Source organism: Falco rusticolus, chromosome Z (assembly GCF_015220075.1).
Source record: "Falco rusticolus isolate bFalRus1 chromosome Z, bFalRus1.pri, whole genome shotgun sequence".
NCBI lineage: Eukaryota > Metazoa > Chordata > Aves > Falconiformes > Falconidae > Falco > Falco rusticolus.
This window is the reverse complement of record NC_051210.1, coordinates 23,701,974-23,729,428: the sequence shown is the minus strand read 5'-3', so window position 1 is coordinate 23,729,428 and position 27,455 is coordinate 23,701,974. Positions and strand designations below refer to the sequence as shown.

General features: G+C 39.6%; 1 protein-coding gene across 3 annotated transcripts in view; it reads right to left on the bottom strand.

The window, feature by feature from the left end:
- The window catches only part of EPB41L4A (erythrocyte membrane protein band 4.1 like 4A), a 134,059-nt gene that overhangs the window by 84,996 nt on the left and 21,608 nt on the right, over window positions 1-27,455 (bottom strand). The window lies entirely within an intron of this gene.

Below are 27,455 nucleotides of genomic sequence, written 5' to 3'. Positions count from 1 at the left end.
CACAACCAACTGCTCAGAGCCCCAGGGTTTGGACACGGTTAACTGTGCAGACAGCATAAAAAGAGCTGCCTGCACCATGGCTTACTGGGGACATGGAGTGGTGCCCACCTAAGGCATGCTGAGCTTCTGTGATTGTGAAGCTCAAATCTATTTGCTTTCAATGACCTTTCTGCTCTTTGTCTGTCCAGTAATATTATTCGTATTAGTTTTATTAGCAAAACTAAGGATATAATGCAGCAGCAAAGATGAAGCTGTCAATTTTCCATTCATGCATCTTACAATAAGAATACACACTCCTGGGAGTAATCAAAGATCCTAATGTGACAAAAAGGCTCTCTGCACCAGGTTAGGATTCAGCTAGCCTTCTTGGTTGGAAGTCTTCAGTCAGCTGAGAACTGCAATAGGTTCTATGCAAAAAGTCTTTGTGACAGACTTCCTCCCATGGGGGCTAAAGCCAGTGCGTTATCCCCACGAAACACATCTCACAGCTGGTTTGACTGAAATGAAAGACTCTCCTCTTCCTTTTCAGAGATAAATGGTAACAACACATAAAAAGCTTTTCCACTGCTTTTTATTTATATTGCTAGGCTGACAGAAAACATAAAATGCCTGTTAATTTATTCTCTTGACACAGCTCAGTTAACACTTCCATTGCTGCAGGTCTTGCAGAAACAGGTGGTCCAGCTGTGGGAAAATGCTGAGCAAAACCAATCCAACTTACAACGGCTGGGGGTTCTCCACCTCTACAGGAGCAAGATGCTCAACACTTTGGTTATCCTCAGCCAAAACAGACTGTGCAGTTGTCCCTGTAGCCCTCCTAGTCAACCCCTTTCACATCCTTCAGCAATGTCTGCACATACACAAGGCAGTGCTTCACAAGGCAACTGCCAGGATGAAAGCCAGCAGGTACCCCCGCAGCCCTCTAACCTCACCTTCCTTAACCTATTATTTTTCTAGCACTGAGAAGCACTCTTCAGATAAAATCACTGACCCTTGCTTAAACCATTGCAACCTCATTTTCAATTAAAGTTCTTATATTAAGCCACATGATTTCAGGGTTTCATGCAAGTAAATTGCCTTTTCAAGCAGAGTTAAGAAAGCAGTTTTGCTGATGAATCCCTAAATGGCTACTTCATAGTTGCAAAATATGTTTTTACTGCATTTGAAGAAAGTTTTACAAACTATGAAAAGACATCTTATTTCTCCTGAAAAAAATACAGCAAAATGCAGCAAAACTGCAAACCAAAACTATCAAAGATGTTAACAGGATTGCATTCACATCATACGGCATTGCAAAAATTACATAACCTGCCTTGCATTAAGCTCAGACTTGCTAGAGGCTTGCATTCTTAGGGGTAAACCCAAGTGCTTGAAAATATCATCAGCAATGCTTTCAAGAGAGAACAAAGAATTGTTGAAATGAGTCATAACATCTTGCTTTACATGTTAGCACTGTGGCTTCATAAACCAGAAAGGCAGGTTTCTACTGGCTAAAGAAAATGACAGCCAGAACATTCAGGAGAGATCTGATTTAATTGTATTTTTTTAATCAAAGAAATCATTCTTTTAAAAATGGTACATCCAGAACTATATTTTAACATATTCACATTACTGCATATTTAGTCACCAGGAATCCTTATCTTCCACAATGTTCATTGCTTTTTAGCTCCAGTGAGGTTTTTCTAGTTGGTTTTTTTAATTATTATTTTCTCTTTTGTATTGAACAGCAATGCAGGCTAAATCAGATCCATGACTGATGTTAACTGAGTTTAGAGACAAAGCAAGATGTGCAGCAATGTCTACCTCTGTAGGATGCTAGTCCCTCTCTTGAAATAAAAGTAATGTAGGTAGTAAAGCCTCTTTGTATTTAAAAAAACCAACCAACCACCAACACATCGCCTCTTTTACTTTAAGTACCCATTACTAACCCTTTCTCTTGAAAGTAGTTCAGTCCACAGACTACTTCTTACCACCTCATAAATGCTAAGGAAGATGCAGATGAGTCCATGAGCCTTCACTCAAAAAAAAGGCCTACAGCTTTGGTTGAAGATAACTGTTGCCTTTTGAGATGCCTCCCCTGGCCATGACCATTGTTAGAGTCTATTGGAAAGTTACACCTGATGCTGAGTTAGTTATTCTGCTTGTATACTGGCAAGAGATAACAACACAGAACAAGAGCAGAAGGTTTCTAATGCTAAACAAGGGAGTTTGTATTAGAGTATGGAAAAGCAAGAAGGATGCTATGGGGGACAACACACAATCACACTGAGACGTTCAGAAGTGTAACATTCCCACATTTCCCCCTCAAGTATAGGGCTGGGTGTGTTATGCTGCTAACAAGCCCTCCAGGTGGGAAGCACATGGGATCTGCCACCTACATGCTAGATGGCAGCCGGCTCCCATGCAGTGCAGGAGTGCTCTGTATGTCCTGACGATGCAGCGTGGGCACCAGTGCTTTCCATGCCAGTGCACAACGAAGGACAGAGAGCAAGCACAGCCCTTAACGTGTGCATCGGCACCACCCCACGTGCACTGACGAGCCAGACAGCATCACTATACTGAGGTAGACACGCCCCCAGACAGTAAACTTTACGCAGCATTTTCAGAGAGCAAACTGCAGTATTTTGCCCTAAGTAAAGGTTACTAAGGAGAGATAAAAATTATGCGCAAAGGCAGTGTACAGTCACGCAACTGAGGGTGAGCTGGGCCACCAGGTCATCCCATTCCTGGTAGATATGTTACAGAAACAGCTGTCTCCAAACAGCACTTTCCCACTGTTCTTCTTTGTCCATTTTACCCCCTTAGCTCAAGCTCAGAAAAGACCAGACACCACCGCAACTTTCCACTACCTCCCATCTCTGAAAGCACCAAGGCACAAGGCTTTAAAATCCAAGTTCTTGGTGGTCTCTACCAACAGAGAGTAAACATCCCTTTTCCCCAAAGCAGCCAACCATCCAGGCCTCAATTTGCATATCTGCCTGTTGAAGCATAGAGAAATCTTTACATTAACAGTGCTAAATATTTACAAATATTCACCTAGGTAAAATAACTTGACCTTAATTTGCAGAATGAATGTCCAAACAGAGAAGGATTTACATTAGCATTATATGTGCAGGCATTCCGCAACACAATCACAGAACAGAAGAAAGTACTCTCATAAACTGGGGATTTAACACATGCAAATACAATACCACAGTCTGCCCTAAGTATACATCATACAAATGTACCACCCAAATCGTACTAATCCACCCCTCCCTCTCTCCTCCTCTTTCGCTGACAGCAGACACACCAGCCTGTTTTCAGAGTTTTTTTTTCTAAGAACTCCTCACGAATTTATGGACACATGCACAGATCTCTCCATGTCTGTTCTGGGATGAAGAACTGAACACAGCATCTCATCTCTCTGCTGGACGTAACCTGCTGCACCCACTCTTAAGTGCTGAATGTTAAGATGCCTGTAGACTCGTTTTGTTTCTGCTAATGGTCAATCTAATGCATTCCAGTTAGAAAATGCTATTCTAGACAAGTGTCTCAAGGTTCATCTTATTAGTCTGGTTTTACAACTACTGTATCTGTCCCAAATTTATAAATACTTTTAAAAATCCACGTAGGGGCCAACTCCATAAGAGAGAGGAAGATTCCTGGGAGCACAGTCTCCAGCTAGTTAAGCATCTCCCCTTGTAACTACTGGCCAGAGTGCACTTTGAGGCTTTGTCACAGATCGATGATCTACTTGACACTGAGAAAACTTACACAGAAGAAAAAAAGTTAAAAAGAAATATTAAAAAAAATACTCAGCTTATGGGAACCTACTTCAGCTCAGTAGGCTCTTTTTTTGGGGGTAGATATAAGCAACTATATTTACTTGGTATAGTAATGCGCTTTGTACATGCATACACATTACAAGAAATGCTCCAAGCAGGAATCAAAGTCCAGTGAAGACACCAAAGGGCAATTAGAGCAAGCAAATAAGTAATAGAAAGACAACTAAATTTTGGAAATGTAATTAAATACTTACTAATGCTTTAAAACTGTTCTCTCATCAGCCATGAAAGATATTTCACAAAATGGCAGCAACTAGTTCAGTGTAGAGACATTCCAGCCTTATCTATTTGATTTAAAAATCTGTTCACTAATCCATCCCTGAATATTAATATTACCCAGTTCCATAAATCTGCATTTGCTGTATGACAGATGAGTTATGGTACCAACAATAAAGCATTTCAACTTTTCACAGAAAAGAGCTGCTCTGAAGGACTGAATGACCAATGATCATTTCGATCACATTCCCAGGCACTTTGAAGAATTCTTACATCAAAGAAAGAAACCATTATAATAACAATGAAATTTAAAAATACAACATAAACCCACTTATTTGGAATGGTTAAGATGTTGGTTACTATAATTCTTCTGCTTTTCATAAAATACTCTTAACACACAGCTGTGTGACCTGGTGTATCTTCTTGGCAGACAGGGGCTCTGCGCATCCTGATTTGGGATGCTCCAGAAACAGACCACAGGCATCTGGCAAGATAGAAGACAAGTACACACAAGTTTATAATGCATGTGCTTCCCATGCACTCTCACAGGGAAATACAAGAAAAAGAGTAGCCCTCTTCGTTAAACAAGCCTTTCAGAGCACGTGTCTTTGGCTCTTTTGCATCTTTCCCTCTGCGAGGTGCACACCCGATGATGTAGTGCTGACCTTTAGAGTGAGCTCTGCTGAGGCACTTCTGAAGGCAGCTCAGGCTGGGTACGAACCAGAGCTGTCCTGTGGAGGTGCTGCAAGTCAGAATCAAGAGGCTCGGGATGCACTGAGCTTTGCTCTGCAGAAACAACCAAAGACCACTGCCTCTGCACTTGCAGGGTTTCCCTTGTTCCCTGGGTTTGAAGCATGAGCATTGTGCGCTGTCCTTTGGGGAAGAATTGCACAGCCCCACTGCTTTTACTGCTGGTGGGATTTGCCTGCAGGGGGCCTGCACAGTGCAGGATGGTGACATTTAGGTGAAGCAGCCTCTGCGGGCTCCCCATAGGAGTGCTGTTCCCAGGTGGGCAGCGTGACCCCTGCTCCCCCTAGTCCCAGGGCAATGCACTGCTGCAGGCAGCCTGTTTGCACAGGGGCTTCCTGCAGAGTAGCTGGTGTGCCCGGCTCCCCCTTCCTATCCTGGCGGGTGCCTGCTGCTAGGCAGCCCCAGGCTGGGACATGAACTCTCATCTTCCACCACGCACCCATGAGAGCTCTGCTCTGCCAGGGAGCCACTCCGCTTCTTGCAACTTTGCAGCCTTTGGTGGGTCCAAAGGGATGCGTCTTCCATATTCATGGGGAATTATTTCAAATAAATCTGTGAGAGTGCATGCATTGTAAATTTGCATGTGCTTGCCTTTTGCCTTACCAGGTGCTTGCGGTCTCCTTCTGGAGCATCCCTAATCAGGATGCACAGAGCCCCTGTCTGCCAAAAAAAACATCGTGGTATTTTCATTTGCTTCTCTCCTACAGGCTAGTAAAGCTATTTCTTTCTACCTGTCAATTGCAAACTGGATATTTTGGTACTGATTTCAATGGAGTCTACACTGCCACCAATCAACAACAGATTTTTTATGTGTAAACTTGTAGTCCATATATGAAAGTGCTTATTTTCAGTTTAAGATTCATCTGTGTTTGAATATATTTTCACTGAAACATACTTTCCTTTAACAGTCTATGTAATGATGATTCACCACATCCCCAAAAAGCTTTTCCAAAACATTGTACCATTTTAATTATTGAAATGTTTTATTTCCAGTTTGATGGAGTTAACTTCTCATTTTGACTGACTGACTAGAAAATTACTTCCCCCTGCAAACGTTGACAGAAGGCCAAAGGATACATTTGTTACCCTAAAAAATGTACATACTTTCTCTATACAGCTTTGGTAATTTGATTGCCAGGGTGCTTCCAATAAAACTGATTTCATTGTACCTGAAACTTCATTGTTATTAAAATTTCTCATAATAACCATCTGGAATTTTGTTATTAAAATTTAAGATTCAAGTTTTTAAAAATGCCATTGTTAAAAAACCAGACATTCCACATGAGAGCAACGGAAGATACACTGCAAGTATTTCCGTTCTAAAAGGAGTTTTCTGGATATGCTCATTATCTATTATCTACCCCTCACACAAAAAACCAGTCAACAGGTTTGCACGGGTGCAGGAATAAGTTATTCATTAGCAGTCTGTAATGGCTGCTAATGGGGAACTCTATACACCTGCATTCTCTCCTGCCCCTTCTAAAGTTTCTGGCTGTCTTGAAGAGCTGCTATCCAGTGCCACACACTGCATGGGGTCATATTACCATTTAACTGGTACTTGGCTGCCTTCAACTTTAACAATCTTGACTGAAAAGAAAAAAGAAAAAAAAAAACAACAAAAAACTCCCCTCATGGGAAAGGAAGGACTCCAACAGACCCGTGGCAGCAGAGGGGAATGAAAAGAAGGATGTATCTGTCACCGCTCCTAGCTGCTCTTCACTGGTGCTGCCTGCCCCCTCACCCCCACACTCACAGCAAGGGTGCCTCATTCAGCTGTCAATCAAATCCTGAATCATTCAGCTGTCAATCAGTTCCTGATACACTGCAGTTTCAGCTGTGCATATTCAGATAAACCAGAATCCAAGCCAGGATTTTTTTGTAGAACGATACCCCTGCACATAAACAAACACACAAGCGAAGTACGAAGTTCACATAATGACACACAGAATAAAAATTTAAAGCATTAAAGCAACCTGCAAACTGCTGTTTCAGCCTTGTGCATGTATCTACTGTCAGTATTACAATCAATTGTTCCCCTCCATCCAGCCCACACCCAGGACTATCATCATCTTCTCCTTGGCAAAATTCATCATCCCTGGCTGCTAGTCCTGAGTTCCTTAACTAGATCTACCTACCATGTCAGTTTTGGGGTTTTTTGTCTTCCCTAACCACTTCCCACTTCCATGTTCTTTTCCACCACCTGTTCCTTTCCAGATAGCAGCCTCCATGCTCATAGTCCCTTGTCACACACATTGCCACTTCCCTCAGCCTGTCATCCACACTGGTTCCCACGTGTTCCTTGAACTCCTTGCGCACTGAATCACAGGTCCTTCCTCCCTCCTCTACTTTGACTCTTCTCCAATCCACCTCTTCACTCTCTCCCATCATTTTGGCCCTTGTCCCCACATAAATCAAGCGAGGAAATTTCTCCCCAGTGTTGCATTGCAGGACAGGTAATGCAGAAAAACATCAGACAGCTCCAAATGCAAGAAAATTGTTTTCAGCTCTGGTGCTCAAACTCAAGCACCAGAAACACATGTGATGTGTAGCCACTGGGACCAGACAGGGACAGTGAGAGATATCCTTACAGGACTTAACTGATAAAAGTTTGAGGAAAACTCTCCCAACAGAGATATTTCAGCACCTCAAACAGGCTTGTTGTGGGCGTATCTTTAAAAGCACAGAGAACACCACATTTCTGGCACGGTGACCGTACTGACAGCAGTTACCAAGTCTTTGCTCCGAGAGTTTGTCAGACAACAGTTGTCTGGGTTTCTTTGGTTTTGACAGCAAATTTTTTTCCTTGCTTCACTCTTGGAAATAACTAAATTGTTTTGAACAAAACTTTGTGAAATAACAACTCATCATAGAGGTCCAAACTTGATGACTGGCAAACGAACGAACAGACCAAGCAACTTCAGTAGCGGTAGCCACCCTCCCCTAGCACCTTCCATTCAGGAAGATTCCACAGGCTTTTCAGATGGAATTTATGGATATTTCCTCAGAGAATTTATTTAAAAGTCCATATTATTCTGAACTAGTTCTTGGGCACGGAGCGTAATGATAACACAGCTTTCTTACTCTGAAAAAGTAATGCACAAAATATTCTGTGTGGTTTTAAAGGAAACTATGGCATATTTTAGCCAGTTCTCCTTTACCCTGTGATGTCTATTCCTTTCTTGGTTTAGTAATTAAACCTTTCAAGTGGTAACTGGATGTTAATCCCAGTGATTCAGACAAGGACACTACTTTCTCACTGCTTAGTCTTCATTTGTTAACTTAAATGGTTAGTATATTTTGAAGTGCCTTTATATGTTATGGGAAAACTGCGTATACATAAGAACACAATTTTGCACATTCCCATACAGGAACAAGGTCACTGTTCAACCAGCCAACATTCAGTAGCTACTTGACCATCAAACCTAAATCTGTGTTGAAAGTTTACAGCATGTAACATTACAGACAGCTTTCTGAAAAATCTTTTTATTGACCAGTAAAAATGTCAGATACATCACAGTTTTGATTATGCACACAAAACAAGATTTCATATACACTGTATATCTTCAAAGATCATCCAGAATGATTTTTCTGAAACTATGTCTAATCTGTCATGATTAACTTGTAAACTCATCAACAAAATAAAATTACCACAATTTCTTTATTTTTAATAATGTTTAATATATAGAGTTTTTTGGGGAAAGGTGTTTTTAACATGAGGATAGAAAACAAAGAACTGCTATACCTTGGCTTTGAAATTTATTCCTACAGGTTTTTGTTCTCTGATATAGAATCTATAAGAAAATTAGCATCTTATACATGGTATAATAAGGTATGTATGATATATATACAGATATAGATATAGATATATGATACATATTGATACATATATTGCTGCCTACCTGTGCCAATGAAAATATTCCACATACTGAAGAAACAAAAATAAAACAAAAGCCTTACTTAATCAGCACTTTCATAATACATCTCCTTAATGAGAACATAAAGAGATTACATGTGCAACACTGGACGAATTTCTTGACTCCCAGCTGACAGGCAGATTAGCATAGCATAAAGTTCTATGTACAAATACAGCACACAGAATTTTGCAGAACTAGACTCTTTCTCTACATTTAGTACAAAATCAACAAATATGCATGTTCACTAAAAAAAGTGTTTATGGAGGTGTGAGTGGTTACCCCTTCAATGCTCACAGTCTAATGAAGAATGCATCCTTGCAGCATCTTCACTATCAGAGTCAGGAGGTTAATTAATTAATAACATGCCTCAGGAATGCTATCCTTTACTAAAGAGGGTGGCTCTCCGCTGTACTGCATGAGTCTGCTCATAATACATGTCATGCAAGAAGGAAAACTTTTTTTTGTAATCAGCTTTCTGAATACAGACATGAAATCACATATTTCACCTTAGAAAAAAATGCCGATTGATACCAGAAGACAAAAAAAAAGTCTGTTTAGAATCCACCAGTGATGTGAAAATAACTCATTTAGCTTTTCCGCTCAGAGGGAATTTTGACGGTTGAGTGAAAATCTGACCCTGTTTATATCAATATGAATTTTATTATTCACTTTTGAGGCAGAGAATCTTAGAGTAAAGTTAGAAATAAGATTTCAAGCCTTCAGCCTAAACTCTGCGTAAGGCAAACAATTGCTCACAGTGGAGCTACTGGAGTCATGAGCTTAACCACCTTTGTTTGGACCCAGGCAGTAAACAGATGCCAGCTCCCTCTCAGCAGTCTAACAGTAAAACCTGATGACTATTATCAAAGCAAAATAAACTGTGAAACTGGAGATTGATTGTAAAAGCTTTTCTGTTTAAATCACAAGCTTGCAAGTAAGCCACTAGCGTATCATCAAGGGCCTCCATCAGAGTATCTCCAGTGCTGTTGCAGCTGTACCCCACCACGGAACACGATATAAACCTCAAACATTCATGCTTTAAAGTAAATTAAAGTACTGGACATGCCCAATGCACTTATTTCACTGCAGGCATATCATAACATGTTCAGCAGACTAGACCATTAAATTTCAAATAGAAAATCACTACTTTCATTTTTACCTTACTTGAAATGTGCTTGGTTACATCCATTTTTTTGAAGCTCCATTATTTTGAAGCCAAAATGATTCTTCTGTGATCTTTGCTGAACATAAGACTTTTGGCATCATTACTTTTGTTTACATTAAATATAACTTACTGTGTGATTTGGATGTGATCCTACCCACACTGAAATCCAAAGGCAAAAAAACCCTTTTGTTTGAAGACAGGAGGCTCACATCTTCCAGTTTTGATCTCACTGGTTGAGGATAAAATAATACGGTTTTCTTACAGTAAAAGTAGCAGCATATTCAGTGGAACTGAATAAAGTAGTAGCTCCTAGGTTCCCTCTTGCATTTTAATTAAGCAGCACCATTTCTGTATGGTTTTAAGGCATGTCACTTCATGTGGACCTCAGCCATGCCTATACTCATCACTTTGGCAATGGGCTAGTGCCCAGGTAGTGCTTATTGAAGAGCTATTATGAAGTCAGTGACACTCGTGACACTCATAACCCAGAGTGAAATATTACTAAGCGCCTTTCCTTTAAAATAAAGATTTAAAAATTTTGCATAATTTTTTTCTGTTGATATAAACCCTTACTCACAAAACTCCTCTGCTGACAACCACCACAACAGGACTGTTACGTGAGATAACACCCAAAATCAGAACTTTAAAATACATATATAACTCAATGTACACAGTTACAATGTATACCTAAAATTATTTTTAAATAACTGTATTTGATTAAAAGTTGAGGCGGCTGTTTTATTATTTAAAGCAGCCCCCAAAATACTGATGTTTTCTAGCCAGGGTGAGATTGGAAATTTCATTCCATGTAGCTAATAAATGGAGGACAGATAGTAAAACCGCAAGCAGACTGCCTTCCCACAGAAAGGTGCAGCTCGACATGACTCAAAACCTCCCAGCCAGCTTTCAGTAAAATTGTTCCACCATAAAAGGCTAAACCAAATATTTTATTTCCTAACAGGTGCTGGCCCAGTATCCATCTACACGACAGTAAAGATTCATCCCAGCACTACTACCAGGCTCTGCTCCTGTACCACTCTGTACCACAGTGCCTCTGCCACAAAAAAAGACCAAGGCACTCATTTATCTGCCCTGTCAACTCTATCTTACACTTCCGTGCAGTACAAATATCCACAAAGCAACTGTCCTCAAGAACATTCTCACTGAACTTGGCAGTTGTAACCAATCTAGCCACTGCTCACCTAGATGCCAGAGGTGCCACACATCCCCTTCCCTGTGAAGAGGTGATGGATGCCAGCCGACACAGCTGCTCTTGCTCTGCTGAGCTGCTCTTAGGAGCATAACTCATCTGGTCTCACTGAAAATAAACCAGGGTAGCACAGATCTCTCAGTTAAACTGTACAAATCTAATGGATTTGGACACACTATAGCCTGCTGATGTCTGTCAGAAACCTGCTGGGAATTTTAAGCTATAGGTACCTAATCAGTACAAAAATGAACAAGTCCCTCAAACCACGCAAGTTAGTGAGGGAGTGATTAGTGATCCCAGCCACAGCACAGGTCTCCAAGGCACGTGGTATGTCCCGTTATGCAATCGCATGACATTTTAAAAGAAAGCTTGCCAACTCCTAAATGTAGTTAAGCTGTTAAAAAATGAGACTTAATCTAGCTTGGGCCTGGGAGGAATACAACATTAAGCCAGTGATGTACATGTAATTCACGCAGTTATTAAGAAGGAGTTAATTACCTAATGTAATCGGCACTTCTGAGGCCAAGCCTGGACCTGCTGCCACGCAGCACCCCACAAAAGGCAGTGACTGCCCCCTCTTCCATGGATGAGTGGACAACACTAACCCAGTCTCTTCCCCATATTCTAATCCAAATTTAAAAAAAAAAACAAAAAACCAAAAAAACAGAAACACTCAGAAAAAACCTCATAGATAGAAGGATAATCAAAGATCATCTGGGTTAACTAACATCCTATGTTCAAACTGTTCACATCTATTCACTTTAGCGTTGGCTGAAGGCATTTATAAACTCAGCTGTTACCTGGCTGTCAGTCCCTGCCATGGGAGCAAAAGCTCTTGGGAACACTGTGAGGAAAGGCAGCACTGACACCATGCTTTGAAGACATTATCAAAGCCTCAAATAAGCTGCTGACATTTCCTGAAGAAAGGGAATTGATGAATTTGGGGATGTCACATTTTGGCACAGAAGCAGCACTGTATGATAATCAAGTGAAGACAACAGAAAGCAAGTAAAGTAAGAGGAAGCATCACCTCCACTTGCACAGCTACATCGAGAAAAGTCCATCCAGGCTGCTGTACTCAGAAACCAAGACACACATTTTGCTCAATTCAGAGTTGCTGGGTTTGACAATTTCAGATTTTTGAAGCAAAAATTTGACTTTTCTGTCTTGCTAAATGAAGGAAGCTCATCTGTTGTCCTGTTCAGAGTTGCAATAACCCAAACAACACTAGAGTTTCAGCTTAGGTAGGATGACAGTTATCACTTAGGCCAAATGATTTGATTGGCAGCACTGTTTGGAGGTGAGAGGGGCAGTTTCTCATCACTATAGGCCTGAGGTAAAACTCTAAAATATGCCCTCCGTATCACTCTGCTTTAGTCTGTCATTACAGGATTAAATTTTCATTTAAAAAACAACAATTAGCAAAAATGAAAAATCACTGCATGTTCTTGCTGAAACTACAGTACTTCTAACACTAAAGGTAAGACAGCAAGGGTATTTAAATATTTAAGGACTGAGATGTTTGTGCATTTGTAGTGACTTCCTTTTGCCTACGTGTATTTTTAGTATAATTACTAAAGCTCCTCCTGATATGATAGGAAAGCCTTCTCTGGACTTCTCTCAGTAGCATAGTAAGAATCAAAATTTTTCCATTTTTCACCTCCACATTTACAAGCATAGTCATTCATCCTTTCTGTAATGAGAAACAAAATGCTACTCACCAAAACACAAACTTATGCATTCACTGGCCCCTTCTTGTTTTCTGGTATAAATCCACTAAAGTCAATACACCTGAGCTACATCAGAGAAGAATTCAACCTTTTCTTCCTAGATAAAATATCATCACACAATAGCAAGATCGAGGTAGCTAAAATAGCTTAATGACCCAAATTATCCTAAGGAAGTCTACACTTCAAATGTACACCACTGAACCTTACATTCAGTATGTAACTGCTTCTTTCAGGTTTGAAGAAAAAGAAATACTCCTGGTCATGATACCCAATTTCTAGTTTATTTCTTAAGGATCATAAATGCATTGCTACAGAATAACCGAAAAACGGTAAGGGAAAAATTCCCATCTGTTTAATTTTATTAGTGCAGCAAGTCCTCAGAGAGTCAAGACCTTCCAGTATCTTCAGCTGACACAGATTAGATTAGCTTCAGTGAGGTCCTCTGGGCAATTCACCACACCTGAAAACACCCAGTGTTCAAACAACTGTTACAAAGCCGTTGGCTGTACTGTTCAAGGTGACAAATCTAAAGGAAATGTTTCTATAGTTTAAATGCACAGCTGTTGAAAAGTCAAAAACATTGTGGATATACCAAACAGCAGAATATTTTAAGCCTTACTGCGTTCTCTATACGATGTTTGCTCTCAGATCTGTCACAGACGAGAAAAGGTATGTAACTCCACTGTCAAACCCAAGCAGCATAACCAGGCTTCAAAATAATTCTGTTTGACAAGCTGACTGGTGGCATAGCCAGACACTCAGCTCATTATGTCCTAATGCTGCATTCACCACACAAACAAGACACTAGTCAAAAAACCTGCACCTCACAGAAGCATTTAAACAGATAATATCTACCAAATTAAGCATTAATTTAAGACCTAATGAACTTAGACTGGAAAGTCTAAGATTTCTGTTTTATGGAAAGGGTTATTTTGCTGCAAAATTCTTCCGGTAATTTACTTGAGAAACAGATGCCTCGTTAAAAATAACAAACAGCATAGATTGCCATTAGAAGTATGAAGAGGACAAATGTTTCCCTCCAAGTCATTTTATAGATATTATAATACTTATTTTCACCTGCCTTCATAAGCCAGACATGAAACAGCTAAGACTGTTTGCAGTCATATTGACTACAGGGATATTCACATCTCTACCACTATGGGAGAGTTCTAGGCTTATTAGTCTCTGAGATTACATATAAAAAGTATTGATAATTTATGATCATAATAATCTAGACAGAAATAAAAGATATCTTATTTGCATATTACATATGGGCAGGCATGATAATTCACACCTATTTCTCATTCTGTACTGGCTGTCTGAGTCATACCACATTGATTAAGCCACCTCTTCTGTAAAAATGACTTGCAAGTCTGACCTCTCTACCATACAGAACTCAGAATAATTTTGAAAAAAAAATAAATAAAATATTATTAAAGCCACACAGGTAAACAACAGGATGCAACAAGACACATTTTTGCTGGTAGTAGGCTGTTATGACATACTAAGGAACCACTCTTCATGGCTGAGAAGTGATTTTCAAGAACAGGAAAACAGAGTACATCTCACCAATCTGAGTTTCAATCAAGTACCTGGTCTGGTATCACATCAGACATTATTAATTAAATTTAATATAGTTTAGTAGAGAAACTGTAAAGTAGACAGGCTGGCTAATGACAAATCACAGTTTTTTAAATTTTTTAAAGGGACATTACCAAAACAAGTTCCTCTAAGACTGGAGGTGAAACATATCTCACTTAGCATTTTTTGCATTTCTGCAGTTAATACAAAGCCAATCTAAAATTAAGTGCCAAGGAAGAGAACAGACATACCTTACAGAAAGAAAACTACCTGGAGGACAGGATCAATAGAAATGAGATTAAATGCAACCAGACAAAATTGCCATGATATGCTCCCACAGACCAAACCCATACATTTCTGTTACCTCTGGAACATCACTAAGCAGAAATAAATGGGGTACAGAGGACAAGGGTATATGAATCAAACACAGCACCTCTGGCACTCGTCATGAACACCGCAAGTTAGCAGTTTACAAGATGGTCCAATGCAGCTTCAGCAAAGGTGAATTCACCACCTTTTTGGTTTTCAGCTGAAAGGCAGAGTGCTGTAAAGTGTTCTGATACCCCAGCCTCACAGATTACCACACCAATGGGAGCCCAGCATGCCTTCTGAATTTTCCACTCAGCCTGAAACTTCTTTTATACTACACCACCGTTAATGTGAAAGCAAAGAGTGTTTGCGGTCCTACAGCCATAAACAAAGACCTCTGGTAGGTTAAAGACAAAAGGAAACAACAGTAAGTTCACCCAAGTTCCTGTACAAAGCTAAACTGGGATGAAGTTCTGCAGAGGGCTACAAAGGTGGCTAGGGGGCTGCAGCACGTGAACATATAACAAGTCTAGGAGAACTACATTGCCTGCATTGCAGAGAAGTCGTCAAGGGAGGATGTAGCTGCAGTAAGAAACAACAAAGCCAGACTCATCAAAGATGCACAGTGTAAGAAGAGGAAATGATCACAAGATGCAGTAAGGGAAATTCCTTACTGGAGAGTAACTGCAGGAACGGGTTGCCCACAGGTTATAGAGCTTCTGCCATTACAAATAGTCAAAGCTTATCTGGGAAAGATCCTGAGCAATCTGCTCTAACTTGGAAGGCAGCTAGGCTACATGACCTCCAGAGGTTCCTTCCAACTTAAATGATCCTATCATGTAGCTTAACAGCCATACATCAAACAATCTACAAAAGACCGTAACACTGTATCACTTTACTTGCATTTGGCTTGAACATGAACATGGAAAAAGTGGTTTGCGGTAAAGAAGCCCTTATACCTGGCTTTCAGGGATGTAAGAAGCCTCTTCCTCATATAAAAAATATTAAAAGAAATGTATATAATGGTACCACTACAAACACCGTGGAAAAAAAATGGGAAAGTAGTTTGCAAAACTCCCAACTCCTAACAGAGCCTGTAGAGACACCCCGTCAACAGGCGCTATCAGTACCTTGTTACTGAAAAGTTTCAAAACAGTACACTTGTCATTCCAAGGCTATAAAATATTGTTTAGGCAAATGTTATACACTTTTATTTTTGAAAACATATTTTGAAGTTATAAATACATAAACTGAAAAATATTTTTAAGTGTGATAGCATATGATTAATTCACAGTGCACACACTCATAAGGACTACTCCCTCAAAAATATTTTATGTTCACTTTTACATTGCTTATATTTGTATAAAAGCAAAGCAGGAGTCCAAAAGAGTTATCCAGAGCTCTTAGATATTAGCTACAACTCTTACCTACAGTGAAATATTCTAGTGTTAACCAGCAAGTCTTCTTAACTTTAAAAGCAAACACACCAAAAGATAGGTTATACATAAAGTCAATCATACCATTAATTCCTGTTTACCTTTAGCACAATTTCCAGCAACATTACCTCTGAGCAGTTTCTAAAGAGAATAATTAGAAAACTCTAGGCCAGCAATACTTGTCATGAGTTCCTGTAAATAATTATTAACAGAAGTCTCTTAGTTCAAGCAGCCTTCTTTCAATAAATTACCGTGCTGCTAACAGGTCCACTTCGAAACAATGGCACAAGCATCTCAGTGACCCACACAGAAGCCCTTTCAAGCACAGTATGATCTGATAGCTTAGCATTAATCACAACATAGATGACTGACTTTGTAATTCTTACATTTACTTTTGTCTTTCATGTTTTTATTCAATGAATTTAACTATACATACTACTATGAACTATTACTGTTGAAAAAACTGTTTGGACAGCTTAAACAGGGCTAGCTATAATCACCTCTATTGTAACAGAACAATGCTTTGACTTTCCTCTGGAAAAGGCAATGCAACACTGAATTTGCTTATTCTTCCTAACTTTGTGTGGAAGGCAACCCAGTTCCAACAGAAACTGGAAATTAATCTTTCACTCTTCAGTAACTACTGCTCATGAACTAGCCATGCCGTGATATACAGCAGGTATGGCAGAACTTAGCACTGAACTATAGCTGTCAATAGTGTAATTTCTGCATCTATGTCACAAAGCCGAACTTGCTATATTTTTGAAACATTCTGTTGATAAAGAAAAGCATCTCTCTTACATGTAACTTTTGTTAAAAGACATGGATAGTTTTCTTACTATAGTTTTATAGCTCAAGCATTTCATAGCCAAATCTGTGGATATGTCGATTTTTCTTCTTGAAGCTAAGATCATCCCTCATTTATGTGTGGAAATGAGAAAGACAGTACGTGAAAAATACAAAGTTGAATACCAAATTCCAAGTAGCTTCATCTGAAAGTTTTCTTCTTCTTTTTTCCCCCTACCCTAAGGCAGAAACAAGAGCTATGTTCCTGCAAAACTCAGGCAGACCATAGAGCATCCTCACAGTTCAAAATTAATCTCCAAAACAATACTTGAGAGTAATTTCATTATTTTAAAATGTTTTAAGGCCAAATTTATTAGAAGTTGATTCTTCGAAAGGCAGAATATGTTTCTTAGTTGTAAGCAAGGTAATTTCCAAGTCCTGGCTCAGCTAACAACGTGCTAGGTACCATCACAACCATGTAAGTTCAACATCTAAAAGGAAAGTTTCTTCCAAGCCAGTGTACTCCTTAAAACTTGACATTTACATGCTTTTCAGGGAACATTTATAGCACTTCTTCATTTACTGTTTTATACAGAAAAATGTAAGAAAACATGCTGGGTTTATATCATTTCATGACCCAAAACATCAAGCTAAAACTCCCAGGGTGAAATACTACTTCATAACCTCAGCTATATAGGAGGCTAGCTAATGGATGCCTTCATCAGGTTACACCTGTACACTGGTTTAAATAGGTGCAATCAATTAGTGTGTAAGACATCTATGTTAATAATGCACAAGAAAAGATATTTATCTTACTGGTCCTTCATTTTCTTATCTTTATAAAGCTGTTAGAAGGAAAATAAATTAAGTCAAAATTTCAGCCCAAATTTGTGGTACTGCAGCCCCAGGCACTGTTTTGGAATGGAATATTGACATAATTGGACCCCACACAGATATGGCAGCAAATCTTGATTTAAAGCTGTTGCATTAGGCGTTGGTCCAATTCCTCTATAAAATAAGAGAACTGAATCAGCTCTCAATGCACAAATTATACAGTGGACGAGAAGGTCATCTGTTCATTGAAATCACAACATTTTCCATTGGCAGGTTCCACAAAAGGAACACATTTTAAACCTGAGAACTCACTTATACATGTTTCAAACAGCCCAGTTTAAGAACACAGAAAACTGGCATTAACAAGGTCTATTAACAATGTTGGCTCACGCATCCTCATGATAACACACCTAACTGTTCAGATGCTATTGTCTCATGCAGGTCTTCCAAATTCTTTGAAATCCAGCCCACAAGGTCTACCAAACAGGCACATCTCAGTGGCATCTCAGGATGTGCGAGTCCTTCATGTCCTCCATCCAGATCACATGATACTGGCAGGCCACAGAGCTACCTTGAGGCTGAGGAACACGCAGCAAACCTGTTGCAAACTTGAGAAGGCTGTGGCCAGGCACCAGTTTGTGCCAGTTGCCTCTGGCATCGGAAGTTGTGGAGCTGTCAACATGTGGGATGCCAGCATCCCAGCAGAGGAGTTCGTTACAAGCAGGGGAAGAGCAATTCTCATGATTAGCATGTAAAATTTGGTAATTTTTCAGCCAGTGCTTGCATTATGCATCCAGAAGTAGAGGTGAATCAATCCCAGGCCACTTTATCTCTTTGAAATAAAAAGACACAACAGGAGGTTCCAGAACCCAGTTAACATGTATTTCAATTAGAACATTTCAGCTTCTTTGAGAAAAAGATAGACATTACATAAACTCTAATCCAATTTCATTCCTAATTTGCTGGCCTTCAATCAGCACAATACTTTAAACAGAAACAAAATCTTGACTGTGTATGAAACGGAAACCACAATACTAGGTCTCATTCTGCTAACTGGGTCTCTAGGAGTGCATTTGAAAATAGTCTCCACTTTGAGATATGATATACATGGTATTAGTTAAAGAAGATACAAAAAAAAACATACTGCTCTGTGAAGCATGGAACAAGTAAGCTTTGCAAGTGCATGTATCAAAAAACCTCATGGAAAGCCCTGGAGATGTCTTCATGCCTGCTACTCTCTATCCATGCAGCAATAATAAAAGCAATCTCTTTCACTATAAATTACTAGTAACATTTTGGCAGCAGAGCAGATCTCAACATAGGCGCTTTATTTTTAAACCCACTGAGAAAATGATTGTAATAGGAAGAAACTTCAACAGAAGACAATAAAGGTTCACAGCTGAATAGGTGACTTCAGTGTTACCACAACTACGATGACATTAAATAACTGGAAAAAACACCACATCCTTCTACAGACAGACAAACGAAGCAGACAGAAGCCACACTCTTTACAGCCCACCAAGCTACATCTGTGCCTTTTAATCTAAATACAGTAAATAAAGTTATAGTGAAGAAGCAAGCCTATGTGGGGCATAGAATGAGAAAAGAAGAAAGCAAAAACTCAAAAGCAAGTCCTCCTTAGTACATCAGATATTTCAACATTCAAGGTGTTAGGAGATAAATACAAATACACCTTACAAGGTACTGAATTTTCTCATACATTAATTTACCACCTTCGGCTCTTTAGAGCTTTAACACTTCAATGTCGGTCACATTCCAAAATAAACTACTAGTAATTCATTACCAGAATTAATTTTTCATATGCAATTCCAAAATCCACAGACCGGAGCTCACAGTAAGAAACAGTTACAAAGATCTTCCATGAATAACATATGTTGGCATTTTTTCCTCCTTTCTTCAATTTTGTTTTTTAATTTTCATCAAGGGAGGAACAGTATTATAATGCATCAATACTAAAAAGCTTTAAAAACCTAGTTATTTCACACCAAGCCTATAATGCCATATAAAACCCTAAAAAATGAAATTGTCAAATGTGCCAAAAAGCTTCTGCAGCCAGACTAAGATGATTTGTATTTTAAAGTGCATTAAAAGCAACAAAATAAAATTAAAGATGATTGAAACATGCATAGATAGCTCTCATAACTAGTTCATTTTTAAAAGATGACGAAGTGGTTTTTAACTGCATGCAGTGGTAGAATAAAACAAAATAAGTCAACGATGTTACAACTGGGGAGGGAGAGCAGTCATCCACCATGGCTATTGTCAAGCACATGTATGACAATTTTTTTATATTTCCATTTATCCAATACTGTTATTCATGAATTTGAGCAGCATTATCATTATGCTTTACAAAACCATATTATTGTTCTAATTCAAGGAAACAAGACTGCTAACATTTTTTGTCAAAAATTTTCATTGTTATGGTGTGTTGACTTGGCTGGCTGCCAGATGCCCACCCAGCTGCTCTCCTTACTCCCCCTCCTCAACTGGACAGAGGCAGAAAATAAGATTAAAAGCTCATGGGTCAAGATAAGGACAGAGAGATTGCTCATTAGTTACTGTTATGGGCAAAACAGACTCAACTTGGATAAGAGCAGAAACAAAACCAAACTTAAGTCATCTTCTCCCCCTTCTTCCCAGGTTCAATTTCATTTCATTTTCAACTCGTCCACCTCCTCCCCTCCCCAAGCACTGCAGAGGGATGGGGAATAGGGGTTGTGATCAGTTCACAACAGCCTCTCACTGCCATTTCTTCCTTTTTACTTTCCCCCTCCTCCCCTCACAGAGGCCACCCCTACAGACCCCTGCTACAAAAACCTTGCCATGTAAACCCAATGCAATTGTGTAAATAGATAACAGAATAAGCCTTTAGAAGTTTAATGATATAGTTCAATAATGATGTGATTCTGCAGGACAGGAGTGGGGAAGAATTTGTTCAGAGGTTTCATAACATTTCAGCTCTAGCACCAGAAATTTCATATGTAACATTTCCTTCTCCAACATAATTAACCACAGTCAGGGGAAAAAAATAAAAATCAGCAATTTCCTTTGCATAAAATAAATGGCCATTATGATAGGGGTCTGTTTTTCCCACACACACACTCAAAGTTAGAAGCCTGTTATAACTGCAACATTGTACTGGCCAGCTCTAGCAGTTATACAAAGTAAATCTACCCTAGCCAATGTCAAAAAATAACACTTAAAAAACCCCAAACTAGTAATCAAATTAAATAAAAATGGAGCAAATTATACATCCCAAAATACAGGTTTTAGTAGAGAATTGTCTTCCAGTTTCAGGCAGGGTTTTGCAACAGTTTATGCATGACCTGTAAAATAATATAAAACCACCCTAGCAAGATTTGTAGACATCCCAAAAACTACTAAAATGGCAAACAATGAGGCAAGCCAGTTATTTGCAAAAATAACCTGACTCATTTGGTAAGACAGGCTCTTCTGAAAGCATGCATTCTAACAACTGCAAAGGGCAAGACCACCTATACTTTATAAAATTTGCATAATTTTCTTGTTAATTTTCTTGTGTCCTGAAAAGCTGCAGATCTGAATGGGATTTGGGCATCACCATGAATAAGCAAATGCATGGGAGATCACAGCAATGCAGTTACTAAGCCTGGCCAGGGCGAGACTATACCAGCCCTATGAACAGAAGAGTAACTGGGTAGGAAGGTGGAAACACTTCCATATAATTGAAGAAATATAGTTAGTTCTTTGCATCTATACTTCAAGAAATTAAAAATGGGTCAGACTGAGGTTTAAAAAAAACCATGAGAAATTCTAGAAAGCTCGCCATTTGGGAAGGGTTGAAAGAAACTTAAAATATTCAGCCTATTAGAAAAAGGTTAAAGAGATGAGTTGGTCAGTGCCTCCCAGCATCAGACAAGGAAGGTAACTGACAAAATGCCTCTACTAAATAGTACAAAGAGTAAAATAATCAAACAATAAAAGACAGAGTAAGGTCAAATGGGTGAAAGATATCTACACAAATTTATATTAACATTACAAAAAATTTAACAGTGACAATAATAAACATGTTGAACAATCTAACAGGTGATACGGTAATTTTTAATTTGACACTTTACTTTCTCATCACTTTTTAAAGTGCCTTTTTAAAAACTGAGCACAAATTACTGGAAAGGCAGTACTGCATATATTTAAATTACCACCAACTAACAAAGACAGAATGGTTTCTGGGTCAGGAATGCTAATGTCTGAATGTCACTCTAAAATGAAGGATGTAGCACTATGGTTACTGATTACAGCTCCAGTGAGGGACATGTGGCTGTCTACAAATACATCAGAAGCATGTGTATTTCAAAGCCTGCACACTTCATTCATGCATTAATCCTTCCAGTTTCTTCAGAGCATTGCCAGTTGCATTCATCCACCTAACCAGTTGCCAGCACCACCAAGCTGCAAAACGTTCTTGCTTTGAGGGCATTTCCCAGGGTAGATTTTCTATCAGCAGGTATCATGCTCCGTGCACACCAAAATAAATGGCTTCCATCATGCAGTAGGGTATTACTCCCCTTCCCCACAAGATGCTCCCCCTTTACCCTTGCCCACATCCCTGCATCCTCTCCACGGACAGTGGAACCCAGCAGACCCTCCTGAACCCTCTGCTCCCACAAAGTGCCATGCTGCAACCCACGCCCACCTCTCCCCTGCTATGCTCAGCTTATAGATGTTTACATGAAGCCTTATTTGCTCACAGCAGGGGAAGACATGGAAATCAAATGAGTTTATGTGGCGTGGGTACATAGAAGAACTGGAGTAAACTGGCAAAGGATAGAGGGAAGGGAAGAAATAATGGATATACACATGCCCTGCCAAACACTCCATGAGCCAAAGCAGACGTCAACAGTTCTGTTTCTTCTAGATTAAGCCCCATTTCAGTCACATGACCATGGACATCCTACATCACTACTCGCTCCTAATGCCCCCTTCCTGGGGGAAGCAGAAGGGTTCATTGACAGTCAGACTCTCCATAATAATCCTGAATAGCAACACTAAGGATCCAGAGGCACATTACCATGAAAGTGAATGAACAAATTATGTACCGTTAGGGGAGAGGGGTGCAATCCTGAAACTAAAGACTTCTGTGGTGGAGTTAATTTCTTTTTTCTGTCTGGAAGGGGTGAAAAGGCACTACTGGCTGGGAAAACTCTACTTTCCCTAGATCAAAGCATTGGCTTTGGTGGTGCTCCAATTTTCTCACTGCATCAGGGACCAGCAGAACCTACAGAAACTTTGTGGGTCTTCTCCTGAGAAAGCTTAAGTTAAATTTTACATGGAGCATATACAACCCATTGTGCTTTATGTCACAGCTATATCACATAATATCATACAAAGAATAAGGACAATTACTCAGTAAATACACTAGGCCACTGCATGTTGCTCTCCCACTTCAGTACCAGACACCACTCTCTGTTTCCAACAGAGTGCATCCCTTTACTAGTCTTTAGGATTTATTAACAGAAAAGTCATTTTGTTTATAGCAAGAAAGCAGTACTGCATTCAAATGCTGATGGAGAAAAGGTGCTCTTAAACAAGCAGGAACAATGTGAAAGGGCTGGAAAAATGACTTCTATGTTCCATTGCAATTGCTATGTCAGCAGACACCCTGAGGCTCTGGGTTTCATTATATGAAGAGTAAAATAATCAAACAAACATGACAGCAGCTCAAGAAAACAGTAATTTCATTTCAGATATAAAGGAATATTTTGTCTGAAAGAAGATGAATGCCGATTTTTAGGCACTTTGCTTTCTTGGGGTTCTTTTACCAGACAGGCGGTTCTGTCAGATCTGGCTCTGCAGGTTTACGGAACTATATAAGCCAGCAAAAATGAGCTAAGAGTTGGTAGCTGTGTATAGCAACTGCTCCAAATTTGAAGCTGCATTGAAATCAGCACTTAAAGCAGAAATAAAATCCTTTTCCTTCACAGTGATGGGTTTTTTCCACTCCAGTTTGACACAATCTGTCACAAAACACACACTATTTTCTTCTTAGGGATGCTGCTTTTTTACGAGTGTAAAGAATTACTAAATTAGATTAAATAAACAGAAGCAATTTCTGAACAGACCTTTTCAGACTTCACCCTCTCTATCAGGTTTCTGTATCTCTGTATTCCACTCACATTTATCTATGTGCAGACCCCACAAACTCCACGCTCACAGTTATTTTCGTAAGTCAGACATAAAGTACTCTGACCTTTCAAAGTGTCACACTTTGACTTAATACATGTAAGACACACCTGCAACTTGTCATAACTGATTTGATCTACACCAAAAATAGATAATAGATACTTAAAACCTGCTCTTCTATTCCCCTCCTCAAAAAGTGAACAACCAGGAGGAGAATGGATTTTGTTTTAAAATATAATTGTAACTAACTGTGCAAATAATTTATTAAAAGGGGTGGGTTTGCTAATCGCTGTCAGCTCTAAGCACCTTCCAAACAATTCTGACCACTGCTATGAAACAAACCAACCCTCCCTCTTCCACCCTGCAGATACAGCCATGGCCTCACAACTCACAGGCACACGCCAGACAGGTAAGTCACGCTCAGCTGGGAAGCCCTAGGAACAGCAGTAATGCACCCAGTGTTAGCCGTTTTCAACCAAACCTGTTAAACCAATGACTCTTTTTATGTGAAGTTTAATAACAGACACGGATGCACATCGAAAAGTGAAGAGCTCCCTTTTTGTGCAACCTCTCTGGCTGAGTCAATGAGAAAATGACCTTACCAAATCTGCCTCTTGCTTGAAAGCCACGTGCCTGAGACCGAAAAGCTGTACTGAAAGCAGTCGTGCATTAGGCTTCACGTACTGATAAGCAACATAAAGCATAGCAGCTGAGCTCTATTTTCAACACAGTTGGGTAATAAAATAAAGATTTCAACCCCACAGTCTGTTTCCTTGAATTTATTTTTTATTCCTGCTACAAACTGGAAAGAACAGAGGTAGCAACTGAAAGGATGTGTGTCCCTGGAGCTGCAATCAGGAAGGAAAAAGTAACACATGCATTAAAAGGGAGGCAGAGCAGAAGAGCAGAAAGAGGCAGAGGGAGGGAGAGCACAGCTCCTTCAATCTTCCCACAGCAAACGCCATGCTGTGTGGGAAATAACAAGCACCTTGTCCAGCTCTGCCTTCTCCTGCCTAGCAGTGGGGCAGCACAAATGTCTGTCTTCAGGAAGCAGCACAGGCTTGGCACATCCCTTGTGCCCCATCCTCCTACTCTCATGCTATTGTGAGATTCCAGTTGTGAAATTGCTGGCTCTGCAGAACCATCATCTGATGATGCACAACACAGTGAAAAAAAACACATATAACAAGCACATGCAAGCAACCAACGGCACAGAAAGAAAAAAACCACACACACCTAATAAAACAGACTAAAAGATGGCAAGAAGCAGGGATGAAATAGGAACGAAGCAGCAACTGAAGTGCACTACACAAGGAAAAGCACAGAAAAAAGCCTGTCAGGCATCAATTTATTGTGCAGTTGATCCGTAACTGGTTTTAAAACCATAATTTTTACTTCCCTTTGGGTACTGCATGTAAGTCTAATTGCAGAACACTCCCATTCAGATGAAGTATACAGCATGCAGCCTGGATTGGCTTTATATTCCTATCATACTATTCACCCTCTATAAGGCAAAAATCCCATGCCTTCTCCAGTCCCTGCTTCTCCATGGCTTCCTGCTATTACACAGGTGAAAGGATAAACTGGTTTAGTATTTCACAAACAGGATACAGAACAGAGTAATTTGTGATGAGTGATCTAGAAACAGAGGCTTTTTGGCAGCCCCTGTTTGCCCAAGTAGAGATGAAGGGAAAAGTTTAATTGCTCTGCCAGAGTTACTAACATGCTGGTAACCACACGCATAATCTACAAAATTGTCTGAAAGAAACCCAGATGTGCTACTGAGATTTGTTTATTCAGTTTTTAAACTGGCCAATACCGTGTACATTTGTGACACCGTCAGAAGCATACCTGACTTTATCAAAGCCAAGACTGGCACCCTGCAGTCATGTCAAGACAGATTACTTCCACAGCGATGCTTCACAAAACCTGTCATGAACCAGGAACTGTAATACTGCTATTCTGTTCACAAGCCCCCAGACTATTTAAAATCCAGGCAACAGCTATAAATCCCCTTCTAAACATGACACTAAGAGAAACTTCGGGAATATTCAGATCATGCCCAAAGGCTTCTCAGTCTGACCACGTTTCACCTCAGAACACACCGCTGCACACAAACAAAGCACGAAACCACACCTGGCCTACTTGGGCAATGCATTGTAAATGTAGTTCAGAAAACCAAAAACAATGAGCTCTTTGCTTCCAGGGACATGTCATGCTCCCTGCTACTGTGAACGCTTTGCCACTGGGGCAAACAATTCTGTTTCCACTGACCTGATTTACCCGATACCTTGCTTTTCCATGTCATAGGAAGAAATACCTGGAAATGCGTCTCCATGTTAACACCGTACAGCTAGAATAATTTCTAGTACCCAATGCAAGCAATGAGAAGAAACTGATTAATGACATTTTGAAACAGTTAGTGGCTGAACTGGGAAAGAAAGGCTGCAAATAAAAAACACTGGAGTAGAAACTGATTTAAAAAATCCTAGATAAAACATGTACAAATAACATCAACCATATAAAAGATCTATTCTGGAACATTTAAAAACTCCATAGCTTACAAGTTTAAAGCACAGTCAATGGAAATACAAAAAGCTACATGAGATAACAAATATGCCACTAGCAATTGAAAACCGTACCTGAAAATCCTGGTCTTATGTTTTTTGGAAAAACATATTGGAATATGTGAAACAATACATTACTTTTAGGATTTAAATGGCTAAAAATGTGAGTTCATGCAGTGATGTAATATTACATTAAATCATGTAAGTACTGTTTTTACATGTTAAATTAGTCTCACGCCAAAGATAATTAACACACGAAGCAATATTTATGGTATGCGTGTGCGCACAACTGCATCTAAAATTAAAAGATCCCAGTGAATACTCAAATTTTGAAGCTTTTTCCACCAATTCTAGTTCTGCTATTACAACATTTACAGAAGGTAGATATTTTAAAATTTCTTTTGAGAAAATTACATACACACACACACACATGTTTTTTCCAGGGCCCTGTCAAGATTATCAAAGGTCTTTTTCAACATAGGAGAAAATGACTACAGTCCAACCCTCAGCCTTTTGAAATCAGTGGAAAAATTTCCATTAACAAAACAACTCTGCATCTAACCTAGATCACTACATATACAAGGGGAAAAAAATGCAAAGAGCTATTCACAAACATGCTTTCATGCACATAAAAGAGAAATGGGGAATAAAGCCACAAGTTTTGGAGGGTGTGGGGTTTTGGTAACTCACTTGGTTGTCACAACACGGAATGCCACGTTTAGCTAAGCTACATAAAGATACAATTCCAACTGTTCCAAGTTTGCTACATCCTAGTCAGCAAATGTGACTAATATCACATGTTACAGGGGCAACACATCTGTAACTTTTATCCTATTATTAGTAAACTCACACAAAAATACTGAGCACACTCCGCTCCAGACTTCTAGAAATTGCAATGAGCCACACCATTTCAGCAGTCCTTCAGCACACTGCCCTCCTCAACCACTAGTCTC